Raw genomic sequence first — 22057 nt, forward strand, 5'->3', positions numbered from 1 at the left:
GGGTACAAGTAGTTTACCTAGACACTAGAATATATATATATATACAATATGGAACAAAGAAGTCAAATGACCGGAGATCGATTAACCGATTAGTATCTTGGCGCCTTAAACTCAAACCCAATAACCCATCAAACACACACACACGTAGGAAAAATGGACAGAACTTTGTTGTAAATGAAAAAAGATAATTTAATAACTGCCGACGTTTATCTTTATCTGCGTAAAACTGACTCACATAGACCATAACTCTACAGTGTTCCTAAACCACATAAACCAAATTGCCCTTTACCATTTATATTTTCAACGTATGACTCTTTTAACTCTAGTCTTGGCTGATACATAGCTTGGACACTCACACAATACGTAACATTTGCAAGATCCTTTGTTCAAAAAAATGTCTTCATTTTCAGAAACACAATAGAACGACTAAACCTTAAAGTCTTGTTTGTATCGTGTCGTTTTTCATTGAAGTTCCCATCATTGAAGCTCGTAAAATAGCATTCGACATTGACATCAATAACCCTAATCCGTTAATTCACATCCCCAGCACACTTTTTATCTCTCTCTTAGAATTTATTATAGCCAACTTCATGTTCAACAAAATGGTTTTAGCATGGACAATCCTGTTTTACCTGTTCACGAAAACGTATTTATGATACAGATCGAAACACATTCTGTTACAGATGTGTAACACGTGTTACTGGTACAAACACCAAAACATTACACTGTAGTTGAACATTTATCCCATAAATTAGTTCACAAAAAAGTCTAGTCTACTTATGAAAACTGTATAAAAATCTTTATTGTAATATTTAGGATATATATAATTTTTAAGTTGTACATTAGAAACGACTATTTATTCGCTTTCTATTCTCCCAATTATGACTAATATCTTAATATTAATATACGTTCTCTTTACATTGAACAATATTTCCTACAAATATTCACCACAATAACCCCCCCCCCCCCTTAGTATCACAGCAATATGTCTGCGGACTTACACCGCTAGAAATCGAGTTTCGATACTTTGGTTGGGCATATCACAGATAACCCATTGTGTAGCTTTGTGCTTAATTCCAAACAAACATTTACCACAAAAAGTCATTTCAATAGTGATATTTGTCTATCAAGTAAAATGTTTATTTTAGAAAATAAACTCACACCAAGTGGCAGTTAATTTGAATAACCTGAAGCTTAACTGAGATGAAATTCTTACTTTCTGTCATGTCTAAAATTCCTCCAGCGTATGCTTATTTACTTCTATGCAAAGATAACTTGTTAATTACCAGTAATAAATTAGAGCTTGCTTATTTTAATGATATTTGTTTACGAAATGGAATAGATATAAAACTTTCGTACTATGTGTGGTTTATGAGAAACAAATCCCTAAATGTATCCCGTATGAATGAGGAAACGTGATACTGTAGAACATATATTCCTAGATAATGACATTCATGGTTCCCTAAAACTTGTGTTTTAATCCGTTAAGTCTTTCCTCATTAGAAACCTAAAGCCTGTCAAGTCGCATCTCGTGCCAGTGATCAAGTTAAAGATTCGGCAAACATTTTTCTTCACTAAGGAATTAATGTTGTGTTTGATAATTAACAACAGCCCAGCCGTTTGTTATTTATGTTCCACCAGTGTTTAAAAGCAACATCATCCTAACTGCTCGCAACACTTATAATATATTCTCATGCGCCATCTAGTGATACTTAATGGCCATTTTTATCTTTAATGAACCATTAACACTAATAAGGCGGATCTGATTAAGGTTTAATAATTGATGTACCATTCAGTATTCGGAGATATATTAACCTTTACGTTATTGTGAGGTTTACCCAAGCTATTGTGTATTTAACTGAATACAATAATAGCACAAATAGTGACTTCATTTAAGCTAATGCTATAGTGATTATTTCCTATAGAGCGAAAAATGTAAATATCGATGTAATTTCTAGATAGTTTCAAGCAGTTTTCTATTTTGGTTGGTAGGGATTCCTAACATTACCAAATACAATACAATACAAGGTATGTATTCGATTTTTTGGTGTCTCCTTGAACTGATACAGACATGTAAAAACAAGCTTTAGTTCTGTCATTATGACGTCAGAATCAAAGTTTAGTTAGCCATTTCCTAGTTGATTATACCCATACTAGTGTAATATCAGGCAAACGAAATGTACGATAAACAGACATTTGTATTAAGCATGCAAATATATATATATATATATACAAATCGCTCAACTTGTCATACTACTCGTTTATAAAAGAATAAACGTGAAGCAAATAATAATAAAAACATACTATAATATGACCATTAGCGTATTTTATAGAATATAATTTGTATATTATTACTTTTATATACCAATAATATTAGTATTGTGTTAATTTCATTTTTTAAATCCAATTCCTTTTTTGTATTTAAATGTTTTTTTTGTTGTTTTTTCAAAATATTGTAAATTCACAACGATTCACATTCCCTAAATAATTGAAATGCTTAAGCTTACTTAATAAGCGAACATTGTTTGCAGAAGGTTTTTTGTCAAATGATGAAGCTGAATTGATGCATTTCAGTGTGCTGTTACAGTGTACTTCATTAAACAGCCGCTATACAAAACTAAAATGAACCCACGTAATTACAACCATTAGAGTTAAAAATAACCACGATACATCGGTTTTATGCATTTACTGAACTGGTGATGTGGCGGTAATCCACTTTTATGACTCTTTCAACTGTTGATAAGGGCGTTCACGTTATATTTTAGACAACCTGAAGTACCTGTCCTTTGTCTGGATTGCGAATTTAAAAAATGTGGGGGTGGATGCTATGATAAATAACACAAAAATCCTAATTTCCACACAATTTATTTATAATATAACATACTATTACAAAATTCATTATTAACTCACCCAAAGTTTTCTATAAGCTTTAAGAACTCAGTGTACAAAATATGGTATAAGTTGTGCGATGGTCAGGGTGACTTTGTAAGAAGAGGTAGCGGCCAACGCAGCGGCGGTAGGCGTGCTTTTTGTTACCCTCTTTCAACACCCAGCTGTTGATGTCCTTCCACACTGTTTCACGTTATTAACCACAGAATTGTCTTACGGGCCGAAATTGTAAGGTTACGGTTCAAAGTAGGAAATGGGTATAACTCAAGAAAACGGTGGCTGTTTGAGTAGAAAGTGCATCTTTCTATATTGCAAATAGTGATGGCCATTTTTTTTCATTGCATTCCTCCATAGAGAGAGTTAGTGCACTCTCTGAGATATATAAGACGTTTGTGTGCCCTCTTCTCACAATATGTGTATGCTGTATTATATAAAATTTAATAAAGTTTTTGGTGTAAGGATGTGGTGCCATCTATGAATGTAGCTAACTTTAACTTACCTCAAAGATAATAAATGATCAATAACAGCAATAATGAGGGTGGTGGCATTAAAATGCCTCTTGTTCCAAACTACCTTTCCACGATTTTGGAGTAAGGTTAATAAATGCTCAATAACAGCAATAATGGGGATAGAGGTAGTTGTGAACTCCTCTTAACATGCCTTTTGTTCCAAACTACCGTCCCACAAAGTTTGGTTGAGTTTGGCTCAGCAATCTAGGAGTAGTTAGATAACGGACAGACAAACAGACAGACACAGATCTTTGTTCTTTATATTTAGAGATCATAAGACTGTGCTAAGACAGAGACCGAAACATCGTTGACTCCCTCACTGCAGGCAGAGGGAGCCCATAAAAACTTTAAATCAAGTGCAATGTACTCTACCTGAGGCTCTCCTAAAACAATATATATATATATATATATCTTGAAAGGAATGTCTTAACAAGAATGAATAACTATATAAAACATTACACTGTAAGGTTGCTCTGCCCCCAGTGGCACAGCGGCATGTCTGCGGACTTATAACGCTAGAAACCGGGTTTCGATACCTGTGGTGGGCAGACCACAGACAGCCTATTGTGTAGCTTTGTGCATAACTTCAAACAAACAAACAAGTTGTTCATTGCTATAGATTTATCGGGAAAATTTACAACACTTTAATGTAGGATAGGTTCTGATACTCAGTAGATTTATATACTATTTAATTCATACTGTTTTCAAATCAAACGTTTGAATAACCAAGTAGTCAGTAAAATTGTAGTTTAAGAATGGTAAAGTTTAAAGTTCTAAAATATCTGAGATGACTCACTGTTGTTTTTTTTTTTTTGGAAACAATTTCGGGTGTGATAGTGCTCATGGATTTTGTTGAGAGCAGTTCTAGAAATCTAGGAGAGGGGCTGACGTGGATTTATACGTCTCTCCTCTTTATTAGTATATGTTTATATATATATATATATATATATATATATAATTAAAGCACTATGCTCACCAATTCAGAAGTGGCGTGACTCACATGCGATTAAATTCAGTACATATGTTGTATCGACCAAAAACGATTCTATTGACAACTTTGTTGTATTAACTACTGGTGAATATTTTGAAGTCCTCGGGATAAAACACCCATAGCAAAGAAATAAATCATGATTACTAATGTACCAAACAAATTACATAAATTATTTTTGAAATATTTTATGAGGATGAAAAATTTCCGAGTAAGAGAAATCCACATTTCAAAAGAAATTCATAAGTAAACGGTAAATATATTTTTGTACAGCTGGGCAGAGCATAAACAGTTTCAAAATTGATCTTTGATAAATACGATTTAGGGAACAAGGTCCTGAAATAATACTTTGTACTTTTTTCATATGATAAATACAAAAAAGTGTTGTGCTTCCAACTACCGGAATACATCTCTATAATAGCTGTAATATTGACCTATAACCCTGGACTTTATAGGTGTCTATATTCCTAACAGTGGGTTTATCTTTACGTTCCTTCTCATTGCGCTTTCTTTCTAATCCTTGTTATATCCCGGGAAAAGACGTAATCAAAGAAACAACTAAGATCTTTCATTTTCTTTAAATAAGATCTGATTTCTTGTCAATCTTGGTTTTCTAGTTGAAATACCACTTGATAAGAACCATTATTTTCGACTTCAGAAAACATAAAATATTAAACTAGCTAAGGAAATGTTCATATAAATAGGGTGAATTTTACATGACCATCTTTATAAAATAAATGATAATGGATCGTAAAATATTGTAATGGATGATTTGTGGGTTGAACCAAATAAGAAACGAACAAGTCAATCTTCATTTCGATAATTAAAGAAAAGCATGAACAGATTACTAGCCATAATCTCATGTATAATGACTTTTCTGAGACTTAAAATTCTCACCTAGTCATTTACAGAAAATATTCCAAACTAATCAGTTTGCACAATAAATTAGCCGGGCCATGTTTTTTATTTTATGTTATGATTGAAGAACTTTGTAGTTAACATAACGAGGGATGAGGGAGAGAGTGAATGGAAATACGACTAAATGAAAGTGTTTGAGAGTCTACAAGTATAATTTATGCAATACAAAAACAGTTATCAACTCATTTTCAACTGTTTGTCAGAAATTAGAATACTATTCTTCTATTCTTATGTACACGCGCATATATAGTTATATTTTGTGAGACATAAGAGTGATGAAAATAAAAACAGACTCAATGAATGAAACTAGAATAAAAGGAAAATCGTAAAATACAATGATGCTCACAAATTAATTATAGACTTAGTTCTGAATTCATTAGAGTTGAGTTTCTAAATAGGCTTTATGATATCAAATATTTTCTTATAAAAAGCATTCAATATTTATTGTGTAATATAAGCATATACACGGAAAATTTTAAGTTTGGTTAATAACATAGGTTCGTTTTAAGTACAAGATCGTCAAGTATTGAATGCTTACTTAATCAAAAATAAGTCAAATCAGTCCTGGCAAATGCATCAAATCCTAATTAGTGCACCCCACTGGAGTAGTGATAGGCCCATAGCTTCATTGGAAGCTTTTTAACAACAAAAATGAAACAAATGATCTAATTATATCTGCAGTATTTGGAAGAAAAATAGATACCTTTATGACACTAAGAAACAAAAAAATGTTAAAAACAAAAAGTATTTTTATGACATGAGTACAAAAAGACTAATTAATTTATAGGTAAAAAAAATACAATGTATTATTGTTAGATTTAAAGAAAAGCTTTCTCAAGCTTGTAAATGACAACGTTACTGATAATAATGAAACAACAAAGCAATGCACATTTAACAATGTTAATTCACATATATATTTTCCTTTTTTATATCGTCTTGAAAAGCTTCTGAAACCCACTTCAAAATTAATTTTGCCAGAGTAGCTTTAGGCTATGTAGCTTGCATTTATACGAAGTATGGGTAAATTGATTTTATCTGGTTCTAGAAGAAAATTCTTGATTTTATTGTTTATATAAAAGGAGCTTTGCTAAACTTCTGCAATTTGAGCTTGATAATTTATTTTGCAGAGTAGTCTGAAATTTTAATACTGTTTTTTTCATTGATTTTTTTTTTCATAATTCCTACAATTCATCTATATTATACAGTACTGGAAATAATTATGAAAATGCACAAGTGATATACAAGTTTAAAACAATGAGTAATTCCAAATGGTCAACTTATCATTCGTGCCATAAGCTTATCAATCCTGGTTGTGAGATATTGCTCCAAATATCCTGTAATACATTCTTGGCCAAAATGTTTGCGTACTGTTCTATATTGATGTTATTGTCTACATGCATGGAATATTTTTTGAATAAATGCCCGAGTACTAACAGAGAAGGTAGTGTATGATCGGACAAACATGTACGAGTTCTTCTTCTGGTCTGTATAAATTGTTTTGAGCATTTGTTCTTTAAAACACACATATACACCTGTTTTGTATAAAATGGTGTGCTTTTGGTATAATCATTTTCGAAACAGATCAACGCTTTGTTCAGACAGTATCACTGTACTTGGTGTAGAGTCATACCTCGTCACTTGCCAGAAGTTATAGGGTGTCAAATTGTTCAACTGTTCAGAAATGGTATGAATCAAACGGACATTGCCAAAACAGTAGGGTAGCTCCAGTGTACATTATTCAGAATCCTGAAACATCATCGGACTGCAAGAAACGTTGTTCTAGGAAAATCGACTGGTAGACGCCGGAAAACTACTGCCCGAGATTACATTGTTTTGATCAGGTTAACACATCAGGGTCTAAAGAAGTCTTGCAACACTTTACGACAGGAATGGCATGAACACATTTATTCCAGGGTATCCAGAAGAACAGTGAATAAGAAACTCACCAAACAAGATTATTTTGCAAAAAAAAAGCTACCAGCAAATTGATATTAACCAGAATTCATCACTGCCCCTGTGTTACTTGGGCAGGACAGCATGCCAACTAACAGTTAGGACACTAGTGAGATGCCATCTTTTCAAATGACAAATGAACCCTGTTTCCGGCTTGTTAAAGCTGATGGTAAGATTAGTGTTCGTCGTTTGCCTGAAGAACAGATGAGGGAAGACTGTCTTTTCCACAGGGAACACAAAGGAGGTGGTGCAGTAGATGTTTGGGCAGCTATTCTTCATGGTTGAAAAACTGCTCTTCATACCCTCCAGAGAAACGTCAATGGCATCTCCTACAGGCATAAGATAGAGACGTAACTTCTACCATATGTTAGGGCAAGATTGTACAATAACTTTGTGTTCCAGATTGACAATATCACTGACCACAGTGCGGGTATTGTACAGGATTATCTTGACCAGGAGGAGATTACAAGATTACCATGGCCAATAGATTCTCTAGATTGTAATCCCTTTGAGAAATGTTGAGCAGAAATGAGCCGGAAGATTGTTAGCCACGGCCCTAAACCAGCTACTGTATCTGTGTTTCAGTGCCTTCTAGTGACAAGTTAGGATAAAATCACGGTGGGTTACATCAATAATTTCATCGATAGCATTCCACATCGCCTTGCGGAGGTTATTAGAATACGAGGAGGACCAACCAAGAGCTGGACGTTTAATATGAACTGATATAATGTTACAGACGCTATTTATAATAATAATAATTTGATGTTATATTTTGTCATTATATATGCTTTGGTAAGGTTTTGATGCGATAGGTGAAATGTTGAATTACGCATCTTTCTACAAATGTTTGATAAAAATGTTTGCTATTCTAATAAATCGTTTCATGATGTCCATATAACCTGTCTCATTATACAAATTACATATGTATATGTTTAATATAACATGCATTTCTCAGTTTGAAGCCGATAAATGCATTTGTATTCCATCTTAATAATAATGTTCTTACTTGTTACAAAATATGCAAACATTTGGCCAAGACTGTACTCCTCACTATTCAACCAAGTCGTCTTATTGCCGTTCGACTTTCTCAGTTTCGATATAAACTCATATGGCATTAATAAAATTAATATTGGAACTTTGTGTAGGTCATGCCATGGTGGTGAATGTTCCATCGACTTGTATATTTTCCTCCAGGTATCGTGCCACCACATTTCCGAGATGCCTTAGATCACTGTATTGCTGGAAGATGAATCCATGTTAAACGGACTTTGTTCATGAGGAAAATCATGATTGATAAGAATCTGTTTGTAACTGTCACCAGTCAGAAAACAATAAATTTTGTGTATAATTCTAAAAACATTGGCTGAGATGCAGCGTGTGCTCGTGTTGTTCTCCCATCATGCTTCATTGTGATACATCTATCTGTCAATGGGCAAACTATTGTTGTTTCTGGCCAAATGAGTTGAATTGGGATTCATATCTCAAAACGAACATTCTTCCACTTTACTTATTCCACTGTTTTAAGGTTGGTACCCATTCCAGCTTTTTTGTTATCTCAACCCATTCTTTTTTGGAACCCATTCCAACTTTTTTATTATTTCAACCCATTGTTTTAAGTTTAGTACTCATTTCAGTCTTTTGGTTTGTTTTTCTCTCCTAAGTGAGACTATTCGTGCTAATGTATAGTTCACTGGAGAGAATATTCACATCTGTACTTACAGCTAGGTCATTGGTAATATCTCTACTGGATTGTCGTGTATCACGTAAATAGCATATCCTGAATACGTTAGCAACACTTTTGAGTTTGAGTTTTCTACCTCAAATGCGTCTGTTATGGACAGCACTAGTTTTACTTTTTGAGTTTCCATAGAGCTAGCTCCTACTGAAACACAATTTCGCAACAATCTGTCGCATCATGGAGCTTTCTCCAGCCATAACTTTAATTTATACACGTTCGTCATGTAGTTTTTCTGTATTGAGAGACATGGGCGCGTTTATCACACTACTAGTGGGAATAGTATGACTGCCTCTACGTTCGTAGACGTTATCCTGATGCAACACTGTCTGATTGGTTGAATGATAGCCAATAACAATGAAAACTATCAAAATATGACTTCTCTCTGTTGTTGTTGTTTGTTTGTTTTTGTGGTACAGTAGAGGAGAAAGCAGTCCCATAATATATTCCACTTAAACCCATTTTATTAACTGTTTATAAATTATTTCCGTTACTGTAGATACGAATAAAATCAGTGCACTAAACGTATTTGAATTCGGCAATGTATGTATTGCGTTTCTAATAACTTAGCACTTTCAAAATTGTACTTTGAAACATTATCAAAAATATCCTGTAAGTTTAAGGCCAACATTTATCGTGGTTTATCAGTAGTTTAATTGGTAAATGATTTAAACCCCAGAATTAAACTAAACTTTAGTTAAACACTGATCTTTCTTATTGAAACAAATGCATATTGATAATTTTGTAGCGTGTGTACATAAAACTCTTATTAAATTTGAAGTGATAAATTATAATTTTTCCTCTATTAGATTGCCAGCAAATAAGTGGGACACCCAAAGAAATTTGCAACAAAACACTAAATACATAACTTATATGTTAATGCTGATAGAAGTATTTCGGGTATTGATAACATTATGCAAACAGAGTCGACATTAACCGTTCAGTACATATCATTTACTATGAGTGTTTACTTATTGTATAGGACAGTTGAAATATGAAATGTAATAAGATAATTTACATTCAAAATGTTAAAAAAATCGTTTATTCAGTTTTATTCTGTTTAATCAAAACATTTTATATGCATATCTCTATTTCTTAATTCAAGGAAATTACAGAAGAAAAGCAACTCTACTCTATATCTAAACGATGTTGGAGATATCCGAAATTTTTATATTAAAAACAGGATTTATTTCAATAACATACTAGTTCTCTGAAACTTTGCTCTCAATTTTAATGAATTATTTGTACTATTCTTTAAAATCATTTCATTTCTATTCGAATGTAAACTTTTGAAATGTTCGTCTGTTAGGAAATATATTGAATTTAAATAAAGGATATAACATGGATATAGGTTATTTTCAATAAAGCATATTTTTCATTCACCCTGAGCTTAATAAAATATAATCCAAGTCTCTTGATCACATTCAAAATATATATATTTTTTTAATTTAAGGATTGCATTGAGACGTTCAAAATAAATTTAAAAAGCCTTCTTCGACGTAATTGTTGATTTGTAGGAATAGAATCAAGAGCATGTTCCTTATTATGTACATAACATAGAGTTCTTTGCATTCCTTTTAGAGAGAGAAAAGCTATTTCAATTTTTTCGTCCTTACTAACATTATATAACCTAAATGTCTTCTACTTAGCCTTACAGAACACATTTTAAGATAAATACTCAACAAAAGCAAAAAATGTTGACGAAAAATACTTATGGTTTTTATGATATTTCTCATATAAGAAGATAAGCCTATTTTAATCGTTTTGATTATAGCTTACGCTTGGTAAGTTTTTAAATTACTGGTTGTTGTTTTAATGTACCTTAAAGTAAAGTACTCACCTACTTACGCTCTATGCCTTTTGCTTAAACTATAACAGTACACAAGTCACTTGCTCAACAGTCTCCAAGAAAGCAACTCGTTTAAACACAATTATTTCCTGAAACGAAACATTGTACTTTACAGCCTTTTGACGATCAGTAGAAATATATGTTTAGTTTAACGAAACTGCGTTTTATCACTAGAGACAATCAGAACAATCTGACATGGTTGCTCAAGTTCCCTTCTTTCTGTTGACATTTCACTTTTGTTTCTAATACTAAATAATTTTAAAAAAGAATGGTGAAAAAACATTGTTTTCATCATTTTTCTTAACCAACTTTTAATAGCAACATGAAACCATATAGAAATGTAATTACTGAACCCAAGAGTTGGCGGTGGGTGGTGATGACTAGCTGCCTTCCCTCTAGTCTTACACTGCTAAATTAGGGACGGCTATCACAGATAGCCCTCGGGTAGCTTTGCGCGAAATTCAAAATAAACAATTATTGAAAATTCACTTTTATGATTATGATTTTCTTGGGAATTTTCAACATTTCTAAATCTACAGTTTTGGAGCTACTAGGACCAAATTTGAATGTGGACTCGGGATTGCTGGGAAGTGAGGAAGAGAGTGCATTATCTATATAACGTAACCCTCAACACTTACATATTTAGGGTACCAACGGGTAGATAAATCTCGTACAAAAGGTCATTCAAGCATGACGAGAGTCTAAGAGTAGGTCTGAAATATCTCTGAATTCGAATCTGGTATCAGATGCATTACTGGCACCCCTCGGAATCTCAGAGGCGCCATTGTTGAAACCGGAAATCTACGATCCACAGGAGGCGTGGGTCTTTGAATGTTAATGAATATGTTAAGTGACTGTCTAAGGCCACTGAGGGTTAATTTCACTTTATAAGAACGACTTCTTCATCATTGATCATGACCAGTCTGATGGCTATTGTTACATGATTACTTCTACTGTAGATGGACGTCGAATTCCAAGACCACATTTAAACAGTCCAAAGGCACAAAGGTTCGTTAGAGCAGCATTGGAGAATTTGAAAAGCATGTACTGTTTTTTTTATCACCTTTCTTATAAATTATTAATTTTGAGGTTTGGCTTGAATCTCGTGAGTCTTCTGTAATTTCAAATCCTTGTTTATTACCTTTTTAACATAACCATAAGACATTCACAGAGTTATTGCAATAGCCATAGCCTTTGGGGATGATGGTGTTACTCATAAACTTTTGCTCTACAAATATTGCACTCCGGAAGTTTTTCACATTACTTCAGCCACGAAAAAGCCTAGGTGTAACGGTTGTACTTAACAAGGCTTCAACTTAATTTTTGTTATAATTTCTAATCTTTGAAAATTGATAAACGTTCCTGTTTGGTGACTACAAGTTTTATTATTTCAGGTTTTCGTTAAAAGCTATACAAAAGGCTATCTGTGCTTGCAGTTCCTAAATTTGAAGCATAGATTAGAGAGAAGGCAGCTACTCAACACCACCTACCCCTAATTCTTGGTCTTGTAAATATTAGGATTTAACCGTCACCCTTATAATGCACCCACGACCCTAAAGTGCAGAACGAAATATTGTAAGTAACCAGACACGAATCGCAGAAACTTAGCTTCACAGGCGGACACACTAACTATTGGGCCGTGCTCGACCTCGCTGATTAATGAACTTTAAAATCTGTAGATATTAGTAATTATAAACTTTAAAATCTTCCCAAGAAGCAGTTAAAAAATTGAAACTCTACAAATAATGGTAGTGTATGAATTTTGTGTTTATTCATAATGATAATATAGTTAATGAACTTTGAGTTTGTTCGGTACTAGTAGAAATGAGCATTGAAGTCTGGGAGTATGCATTATATTATTAATTAATCATTCCGCTAATATATTTTCAGTAGTGACAGCACGGAGTATATTTATCCTTTCAAAATGAATGCAATTAATTATTTTTAGAGCAGTATGTGAATACTCGCATTCTTCTTGTAGCAAACACTATAAATGCTAACAGTTCCTCAGAACACCATACTATCAAATGGTCAAAGGACATGGTACTCTCTAATTTAAAAGAAATATCATAGAACGCTGATTAAAGGTTTCTAAACAATAGACAATTAAGTTCAAAAACTTTGTATCACTAATGGAAACATAATAACAGATGATTACTAAACTCCTCCAGCCATCATTTATTTCTGGATCGTCATTATTATCTTATAATACAATCTAATCAGTCAATTATAATGCGTGATTTACTATTTAATAATTTGCTAAATTTTATGATTTGAAGCTAAATTAAACGTTTGTTTTTTGATGAGTTTTGAAGGCTAGTTAGAAAAGAATTTAGACCAACTTCCGCGTCCGAAAGAATGCACAAATCGGAATTCACAATTATGAATATACTTGTTTCTTGTTTTATTTTTACTAGTGTTTTAGCAGACTTGTATATAGTTTAATACAGATTATCTTAAGAACCACCATTTAAGACTAAGATGTTTTTTGTTTTTGGTTGTCGTTTTTCATTATCTACGATAAATAAAATACTTACACTAATATTGGATCATAATTTGATTTCATGACAGCCCAAATTAAAAGTTTACAACATAACACTTTTATACATTAAAAAACTCCCATTCCTACACTTTATGATTTCCAAGACACATAACTTACGTACAACAGAAGTTTACAGAAATATTACAGATATTGACTCTAAATCAAACTATCATATCACAGATACTGACTCTAAATCAAACCACCAAGTCAGTATAAAGACAAGCCTTACAAATTGTCTAGTTTCCAATTGAGCAAGATATGTAAAACTTTTTTATTTTGTATTTACAGCAACGCAACTTAGGTTATTTGCCATCCATCATAAGTTTGAACTACTAAATAGATGGAAGGCAACCAGTCAACAGCCCCATACCACCACCATCCATGATAATGGACTGACTGCCAGTTTTATAACGCACTCACAGCTTGAGGTGCTGCAAATATTTCCTGAAATTACAATGATTCAAACATGGCTCGCCAGCTCCACAATCCAAAGCTCTACCAAAGGGCCAACCCGCGCCCTAACTATTACAGATGCAAAGAAGAAGAAAACCCCATCATTACAACCCTCCTTAATAACCAACACCAGGAACACTTGATAAAGAAGATAAACATCGAGAATATACAGGAAAAAAATTGCAGACATACAGCATATTCTCCTAAGTCAAAGGTACATGTCAATCATACAGAAGATATATAAACAGCATAAAGTCTGGACAGTATTAATAAGCCATGACACAATTAGTACATCAAACCACCGAAAACCCCAGTGGAGAGGAAAACAGTGTACACAGTTGCATGACAATATGGTCACACTACTCAGCACCTGTGAGTATAAAAAACCATCCTCCAAAGTATAAAAGCCATCGTCCAAAGTATAAAAGTTATTGTTCAAAGTATAAAAGTTATTGTTCAAAGTATAAAAGTTATTGTTCAAATTATAAAAGCCATCGTCCAAAGTATAAAACCCATCGTCCAAAGTATAAAAGTTATTGTTCAAAGTATAAAAGTTATTGTTCAAAGTATAAAAGCCATCGTCCAAAGTATAAAACCCATCGTCCAAAGTATAAAAGTCATCGATCAAAGTATAAAAGCCATCGATCAAAGTATAAAGGTTATTGTTCAAAGTATAAAAGCCATCGTCTAAAGTATAAAACCCATCGTCCAAAGTATAAAAACCATCGTCCAAAGTATAAAAGTCATCGATCAAAGTATAAAAGCCATCGATCAAAGTATAAAAGTTATTGTTCAAAGTATAAAAGCCATCGTCTAAAGTATAAAAATCATCGTTCAAAGTCATATTCAAGCAATTTTGATCAAGATACTGCAACGTGTGCATTGTCTTCTACAAAGTTGATTTGATTTACAGATAGAGTTTCACGATATTATATTCATCGGTTTCTGAATGCAATCATAAACGAAAAACAGAAATGACTTTTGAAACACTCGGTATAATGAATTCAGTGATCTACTTGAAATATTGATTGTTTATCTTTTTACAATATATTTTTTATGGGCTTAATAAATGTGTATAATAAAAACAGGCTGTGGCTTAAATAAACCTACTTCATCGGATATTTTTGAAAAGAAACGGAGAATTATAAAAACATCAAGTTACAAAACATGTAAGTGTGAGAGTTCGCTGAAAGAATAATTCTGGACATTTATTTTTATTACTAAAATATTAATGTTTTCAACAGAAGGACTAACTTACGTTAAATAAAAATAAGAATAAGAAACTGTCTCAAATGATTTTTACAATAGTTTTAGTTGTTATTATTTCTTATGGCTTTGAAAGGTAAGCCATAGTTTTCAGGTAATTTAATGTCAGTTATTTTGTAAAAACCTTTTGCAACCTATGATTTTTTTTTATACTACAAGGCATACATCTGTGTTCTTAGAATTTTTCAAAATCCAAAAAGCACACGCCCCCTGGATAAAACAAAGCCATTCGATACCTAGATTATGACAAAATCAGTTCAGTAAGTTTTAAATGTACATCCAGTTTCACTAGAAAAATAAACATCAAACTCATTAGGTACCGCCTGATCTTTTTAGATGTTTCAACATCGCTGTTTATATTTTAAAGTCCGTGAAAATTTGAAACTATTGCAGAATTACATCCAACAGTGAGCCTGAGCATAAATTATAATATTAAATATTTTTGTTTCAAGTCAATATTACGCATTATAACTCGATCTCAATCTTTAATTCTTCTTTCGTAGGCGTATAATAATAATATAATCTACTTGCTGTCAAAGACCATAAAAACAGTTTAAGAAAACTCGATATAAACTTACCAAAAACATCTACTCAATATATTTCACCCAGTTATTAACAATCTAATAGAATGTGCATCTTTCAGCCATTCAATACCCTTTGAAAAACTGTTTATGAGGCATATAATTAACTAAAATATTAAAAATAAATTAAAATGTCTTTATATTAAAATGACTATTAAATAAAATTGTTATTGGCATCATATTATATTTTCTAAAAATAAAAGTAATTATACAGAAATCCTATCTAAAACTCACATTTTTCTTTTGTAATTTAATCATTCAAGGTAAACAAGGTATTATTAAGTTATTTCAAAGAATGACAGAAAAGTTTAAGAAGTATCATGGGCTCTTGTTTTTTTCATGGATTAATACGTTACTTTCCAATCATAAAAGCCTGTTTACAATATTATAATAATAACAGAAACATTATCTGTTGCTTTAGGTAACAAAACCTGAGTCGTTATTATCTGAAAATTACAGTTTCGAGCAATGTTATCTTTATAATTGTACATTTCAGAAGGATATTAGATTTTATGTAAAAACAAAAATACAACAGTACCACTATATTGTCATGAAACACATTAATAACAAAATGACGCACAAAACAAAACAATTCTAATACAAATGTAAGTTTATAAAGGTTCGAAGATATTGTTACATATAAGAGGATTTTGAAGTTTTTGATCAGCTACTTTCAAGTTGCAATATCCTGTTATTTCTACGGATGTAATTTTGTAATATCTACTGACTTCTGGTTCACTGACTTTCAAGAATTAATCACTTCTTTAAATTATTATTATGTTATTGACAATTATGAAACTTGGGATTACATTTTCACGACTAATGAGAGTTGGGGGTTTCAAAGGGTGCCATCACCAGAGCCTGAACATATAAATGTGATGTTCTTACAGAAGAGCTTCGTTTTTGTTATTGTTATTTTGTATCAATTCCGAAATGTGTGGAAAAAAAGACACTAACTATTTGTCTTCTAGCTCGTTTTCTCTTGTCACATTAAATTATTTAGGATGTATTTTGTTTTTGCAAACTTGGTAGTAACCTGATATATATTTTGTTGTGTAGGTTATACACTTTTCATCCAATTTCTGATAGGCATATTGTTTGTCATGATAAATGGGGGAAATAAAATCTTAGTATCTCCCAAAAATTGTATGATAAATTACCTATTTTCAAAAGTTTTCAATATTCTTGAAGTTGATTTTTGTAGATTGAAATAATGCTATCAGTATTCTTTGACTTCAATTTTAATATTATAAGATACTTTTAGATAACATTTCATAATCAATAATATGTCAATATCTTTTTTTTCGAATTAATAAAGTTATATGTTGTTGTTATTGTTTACAGCTGATTATTTAAACTAAAACGATCACTGAAATAATTTATCTCAAATCTCAAATTAGACATTTTGTGTCTTATTTTTTATCTAAATTTTGTTCAACTTTACTGTGGACTAAACCACAAATTCAAGCCCGTTACTATGGTGTATTTAAGTTTATTCCAAACGTAACATAGCTATTTCGTTAACCTGCCCCAAAAACTGTTATTCATTAAATAAAAATAATTACCTTTGTAAAGAAGTTTCCATATATAGTAACAAATGTAAAACTTAGTAGGGAACTAAGAAAGAAAATTAAACAGACTTGAGATTCTCGTATTAGTGCTCAAGTATTGGAATACCAATACTACATACCGTTGGCGTACACAAATCATATAAACTGAAGGCTAAATAGCAAAAAACATTTAAATAAACAAATAAAAAATCTCGTATGTCACCTGGTGAAATGTTGTGGATAACACGAAATAAACAAAAGTGTTTGTTGTTTTTTAAAATTAAGCACAAAGCTACACAATGGGTTATCTGTGCTCTGCCCACCACGGGTATCGAAACCCGGATTCTAGCGTTGTAAGTCCGCAGACCTGCCGCTGTGCTACTGGGAGGCAACAAAAGTGTTACTAAGTACAAGCGATAAAGAAATTGTGTGAAATCACAAATCGTTGATCAAGTACATGAATAACCTACTAATTATGTTAAAAGCTCTACGATGCAACTAACTCATTGGTCATTTGTCTACATGACTACGATAAATTATAAATAAGAATATATTCTTCTTTTTAATAACTAAATCAGTTACTTAAACTACCAATCAGATCCTTTGGTGTGAATAACTCGTTTAAAATTCAGTTACTAACTCAGATACTAAGGGAAAAGGGCACATAAAAACTTTCCAATATTTAATCAAATAACTATATTTTGTTAAGAGAATCAATCAAAACGCCCTCATGATATATTCGACTTAAGAAAATTCTTTTTAGTCTATAATGCGCATGCGTAGTCATTTATATGATCTATTAAAGTTTCGCTTCTGAGAGATCAGAATAAATTATAAATAATTAAATAAGTTAATTACAAATATACAGAGTTTTTTCCGTATTCAGTTAACAAACTAAATAGATACAGTCATATACATCACTTAATAACAACACTTTTTAACGAGATTTATCACAGTTTAACAGAACGCTGATCCAGATGGCATTGGCACTTCTTCCATCGTTTATCCGTGTTCAGTCTGATAGCAATATTTACGCACTGTTGCCTGACGCCGCAATTTCCATTGTAATGAGTTTCTATGAAGGGCGATGAAGTCAATATCATACCACATGTCTTGACAATCATAGGTACCTTGTTGTACGTGGACATCGACTCTCTAAGACTACACTGATGTGGGTACATAGAACACATTATATACAACCCCTGTTTTGGCCTTGAAAATTGTAATGTTAACTAAATGTTCTGCTTTTTTTAGCCTTGACATATGTGATATTAAGGAAATGTTCTGAGAAGTAGAAATGCAAACAAATCACTAATTTTATAATTAACTTATAAAAACTCAGACATATTGCATAAATGAACGTATGATTATTTTGCTTACTACTTTTTTCATTCCGAAAAGATGGTCATCTGTGAAATATTTCAAGCAATTATCTCTAAAAATATTTCAAGTTGATATGAAAAGTATTAAGCGAGGTTCAGAAGCTGCGTAAGTTATACTAAAACGATTATGAAGCATCACCAAATCGTAACAACCCAGTCGTGCTCTATCTAACAACCATGCAACTTGATAATAGTCCTACAGCGTGTTTTTCTTTGTAAAAAGGCTTCGTCGTAAAGCTTTTGTGTAGAAAGCACACCATTCTTCTCTGCAGGCTTTCCATAATTCATCTATTGTATGAGAACGGCGGTTTCCCAGCACCCGTTCCAATAAATAGTCCGATCACACAGAAATCCATAGACGCGCTGTCTGACTGACATGTACGAGACAATTGAATGTATATTTATTAGTCGCTAGTTATGATTGTGTGTGTGTTTGTTTTTGAATTTCGCGCAAAGCTCCACGAGCTAGCCGTCCCTAATTTAGCAGTGTAAGAATAAAGGGAAGGCAGCTAGTCATCACCACCCACGCCAATTCTTGGGCTACTCTTTTACCAACTAATAGTGGGACTGACAGTCACATTATAACGCCCCCACGGTTGAAAGGGTGGGCATGTTTGGTGTGACGGGGATTTGAAGCCGCGACCCCCTGGCATTGAAAGTGCTCTGTGTATATAAATGTGGACGGCTGAAAGGGTGGGCATGTTTGGTGTGACGGGGATTCGAAGCCGCGACCCCCTGGCATTGAAAGTGCTCTGTATGTATAAATGTGGTAGTAAAAGGGTTAAGCAGATCAAAGGTGATATTAAAGTTTGAAAAATATGTTGTTGAATGACTTTGTTGTGGTTCCAGTTTTTTGTGTGTCATGTCTGTGATGTAACAGCAGTTGATTTCGCGAGGTTGCTGGAAATGAGAACTTAGGGCTTGTGAGCCTTTGTTAACTTTAAAGATTGCATATTACCTTGTTAAAAATACCAAGAGGTATTTTCATCTATATTTCAATGCCTTCTCTGGTCAGAAGATTTTCTTTAGAAATAATAGCCTTCACTTTAGATACGAGACTTTGGTAGGTATTGGCTTGGGGTATGGTTTCGGAACCCGTTGCTATCCTAAACACTCCAATATGCGAGCTTTCCCCTTTGATGGAGAAGATTAAAGGCTCTTTTCTTCGAAGTGTTTTGCCCATTCGATTTACAACCACAGCAATTTTCTTTCCTGGAAAATAATACATCACATTTCTATCATACGTTTACCTGTGGCGACATTAACGTCTAACGGTCAGGGATTCAATGCGAACAAAATAAACATGCGTTAAACATGTCGCTGGTGGCATGACGGCTTACATCTACTACAGTAGCAAAGTTTTATAGAAGCCATTCTGCGCTTCATATTTTGTTATTTTCATGCATTAATTCAGTACTTAATGGAACTGAACCTATTATTATTTTTTGTCTTGGTACGATGACGTAAGTGAACAAAATCTGGCAGTTATTGAACTTGTCAGAGTAAGTTAGTAAATTATTAGGAATAGTTTTACAGACCTTGTTGGTAATTACGAAGAGTAAGTTAGTGAACAGCAAAGAAGTATCTTTATGAAAATAGAGTTATGATATTTACGTACATATTTTCTCATTAGTGATTATACAAATTAGATTTCCCGAATATAGATAAGAAAACCTTGTTCTTAAAGTTTGTAAGATCCACTTAATCGGTTAACATGATTTAGCCATTGTAACACTAAAGAGGTGATTTTTAAAATAGTTATCATATAGCTTGTTATTAGCATATTCTCAAATATTTTTATTTTTTATTTTTACAAGAAAACTAAGATGCCAATATTTTAATGGGATCAAAAGATTAGAAACGGTACATACAACTAATTCAATTTATTTTAGATAAGACCAACGATACGTAAGTATTATAAAGAATATTGAGGGCACCTAGTTACTTATTCATACCGTATGTTAAATATGCTAATAAATGTGGTCATTACCGTTATACAAAATTTTCTCAAGGTTCTCCACCCGATTACATAGTTAAACTCTTTCACACGAAAACGTAAAGTCGAGTTATTGAAAATTTCCAAAAATAAAATGCATTTTGCCTGACGTTGCATAACTAAAAAGCGAATTTTAAAACTCTACAAAGAAGATGTATTTCAAGTTTGTTTTTTTTTTTTTTGGGGGGGGGGCAAGTTCAATAAATGTTAATGAAATAATAAATCCAAGAATTTTAATAATTTTTTACTTGGCAAAACAAAACTTTCTCACGAACTAGTAATTTGAATAAAATTGACAGATCATAATACTTCTTTTTCTGAGAGCCTTTTGGCACATTAGTTATGAAAGAACAGCAAAACTATATATATATATTTAGTAATATAACTAAATAATACTAGCATTATTGCATTATTTATATGATGGGGAAATTTCAACACCACATAACTTTAAAGAATTATAAGTATTTCAGTTGTAAAAATTTAATTAAAAAACAGTTAAACATCTAAATGCATGTCACAAAATTTCTAAGTTGTATCAAATGTAAAAATGCAAATGGTACGACTTAAGAAAAAGATATCTGAAGTTGTAGCAACCGAAATTGATTGGGGATATACCGTCATTGTTTGTTCAATTTAACCTGTTAACCTGTTAAGTAAAAATACAAAAGATAAAAATAAATTTAAAGTAATAAACAATTTAAATTTAACTTCTTAAAACTGAAATTATTTATAATGTTTCATTGTTATAAGGTCTTAAAATTTCGACCTCATGCATATAGTGCAATAAATCTGGGAATCTTGAATATACTTTCCATAGTTATAAAAACTTGTGTCCTAAAATTCAAGATGTCTTTCTTGTCCAGGTTCTATGTAATAGGAATTTATTTTTTCCATTCACCTACTTGCGAAATAAACAAAATGTTATTTTTTCGCTTATCCGTGGAATATTTAATTTAATATATATATGGACCAGACATAAAATCCGTTACATTTAAGAATTAATGTACATAGGTCGCAGAGTAAAAAAAAAAAGTTTTACCTCATTCATTTGATCTTTATCATGTTAATTGGGTTTGTTTATCGAATGTTAAAATTACTCTTTTTTTTTAATTTACTGAGCCTGAAGACTTTCTATTTCAAAGGACATAACTTTTAGCTCTATGGATTAAATTGGAATTTTCAAAATAAAACAGCTGGCAGTTTAATTAAAAATAATTGTATTAGAAAATGCATTCATATCGGATCTCATTGTTTTAAGCATTTTAGAAAGAGAACAAAATAAAAGTAAACAAAAATAGAATAATTTTAATGAATTCTGTATGCCATTAGATACTGCTTTTCGCAATCAAAAACGTAATGTTATTTTTAACACTAACTAGATTTATCATTTAAATTGTTGTATTTTTAAAAAATAATGGATTCAATTACAAACATTATTTTTAATGA

At 32.1% G+C, this 22057-nt stretch overlaps 1 protein-coding gene across 1 annotated transcript in view; it reads right to left on the bottom strand.

Moving 5' to 3' along the window:
* LOC106458180 overlaps nt 1-22057 on the bottom strand; it is a 120800-nt gene that overhangs the window by 50590 nt on the left and 48153 nt on the right. The gene's annotated exons all lie outside the window — the stretch shown is intronic.

Source organism: Limulus polyphemus, unplaced genomic scaffold, assembly GCF_000517525.1.
Source record: "Limulus polyphemus unplaced genomic scaffold, Limulus_polyphemus-2.1.2 Scaffold21, whole genome shotgun sequence".
Classification (NCBI taxonomy): domain Eukaryota; kingdom Metazoa; phylum Arthropoda; class Merostomata; order Xiphosura; family Limulidae; genus Limulus; species Limulus polyphemus.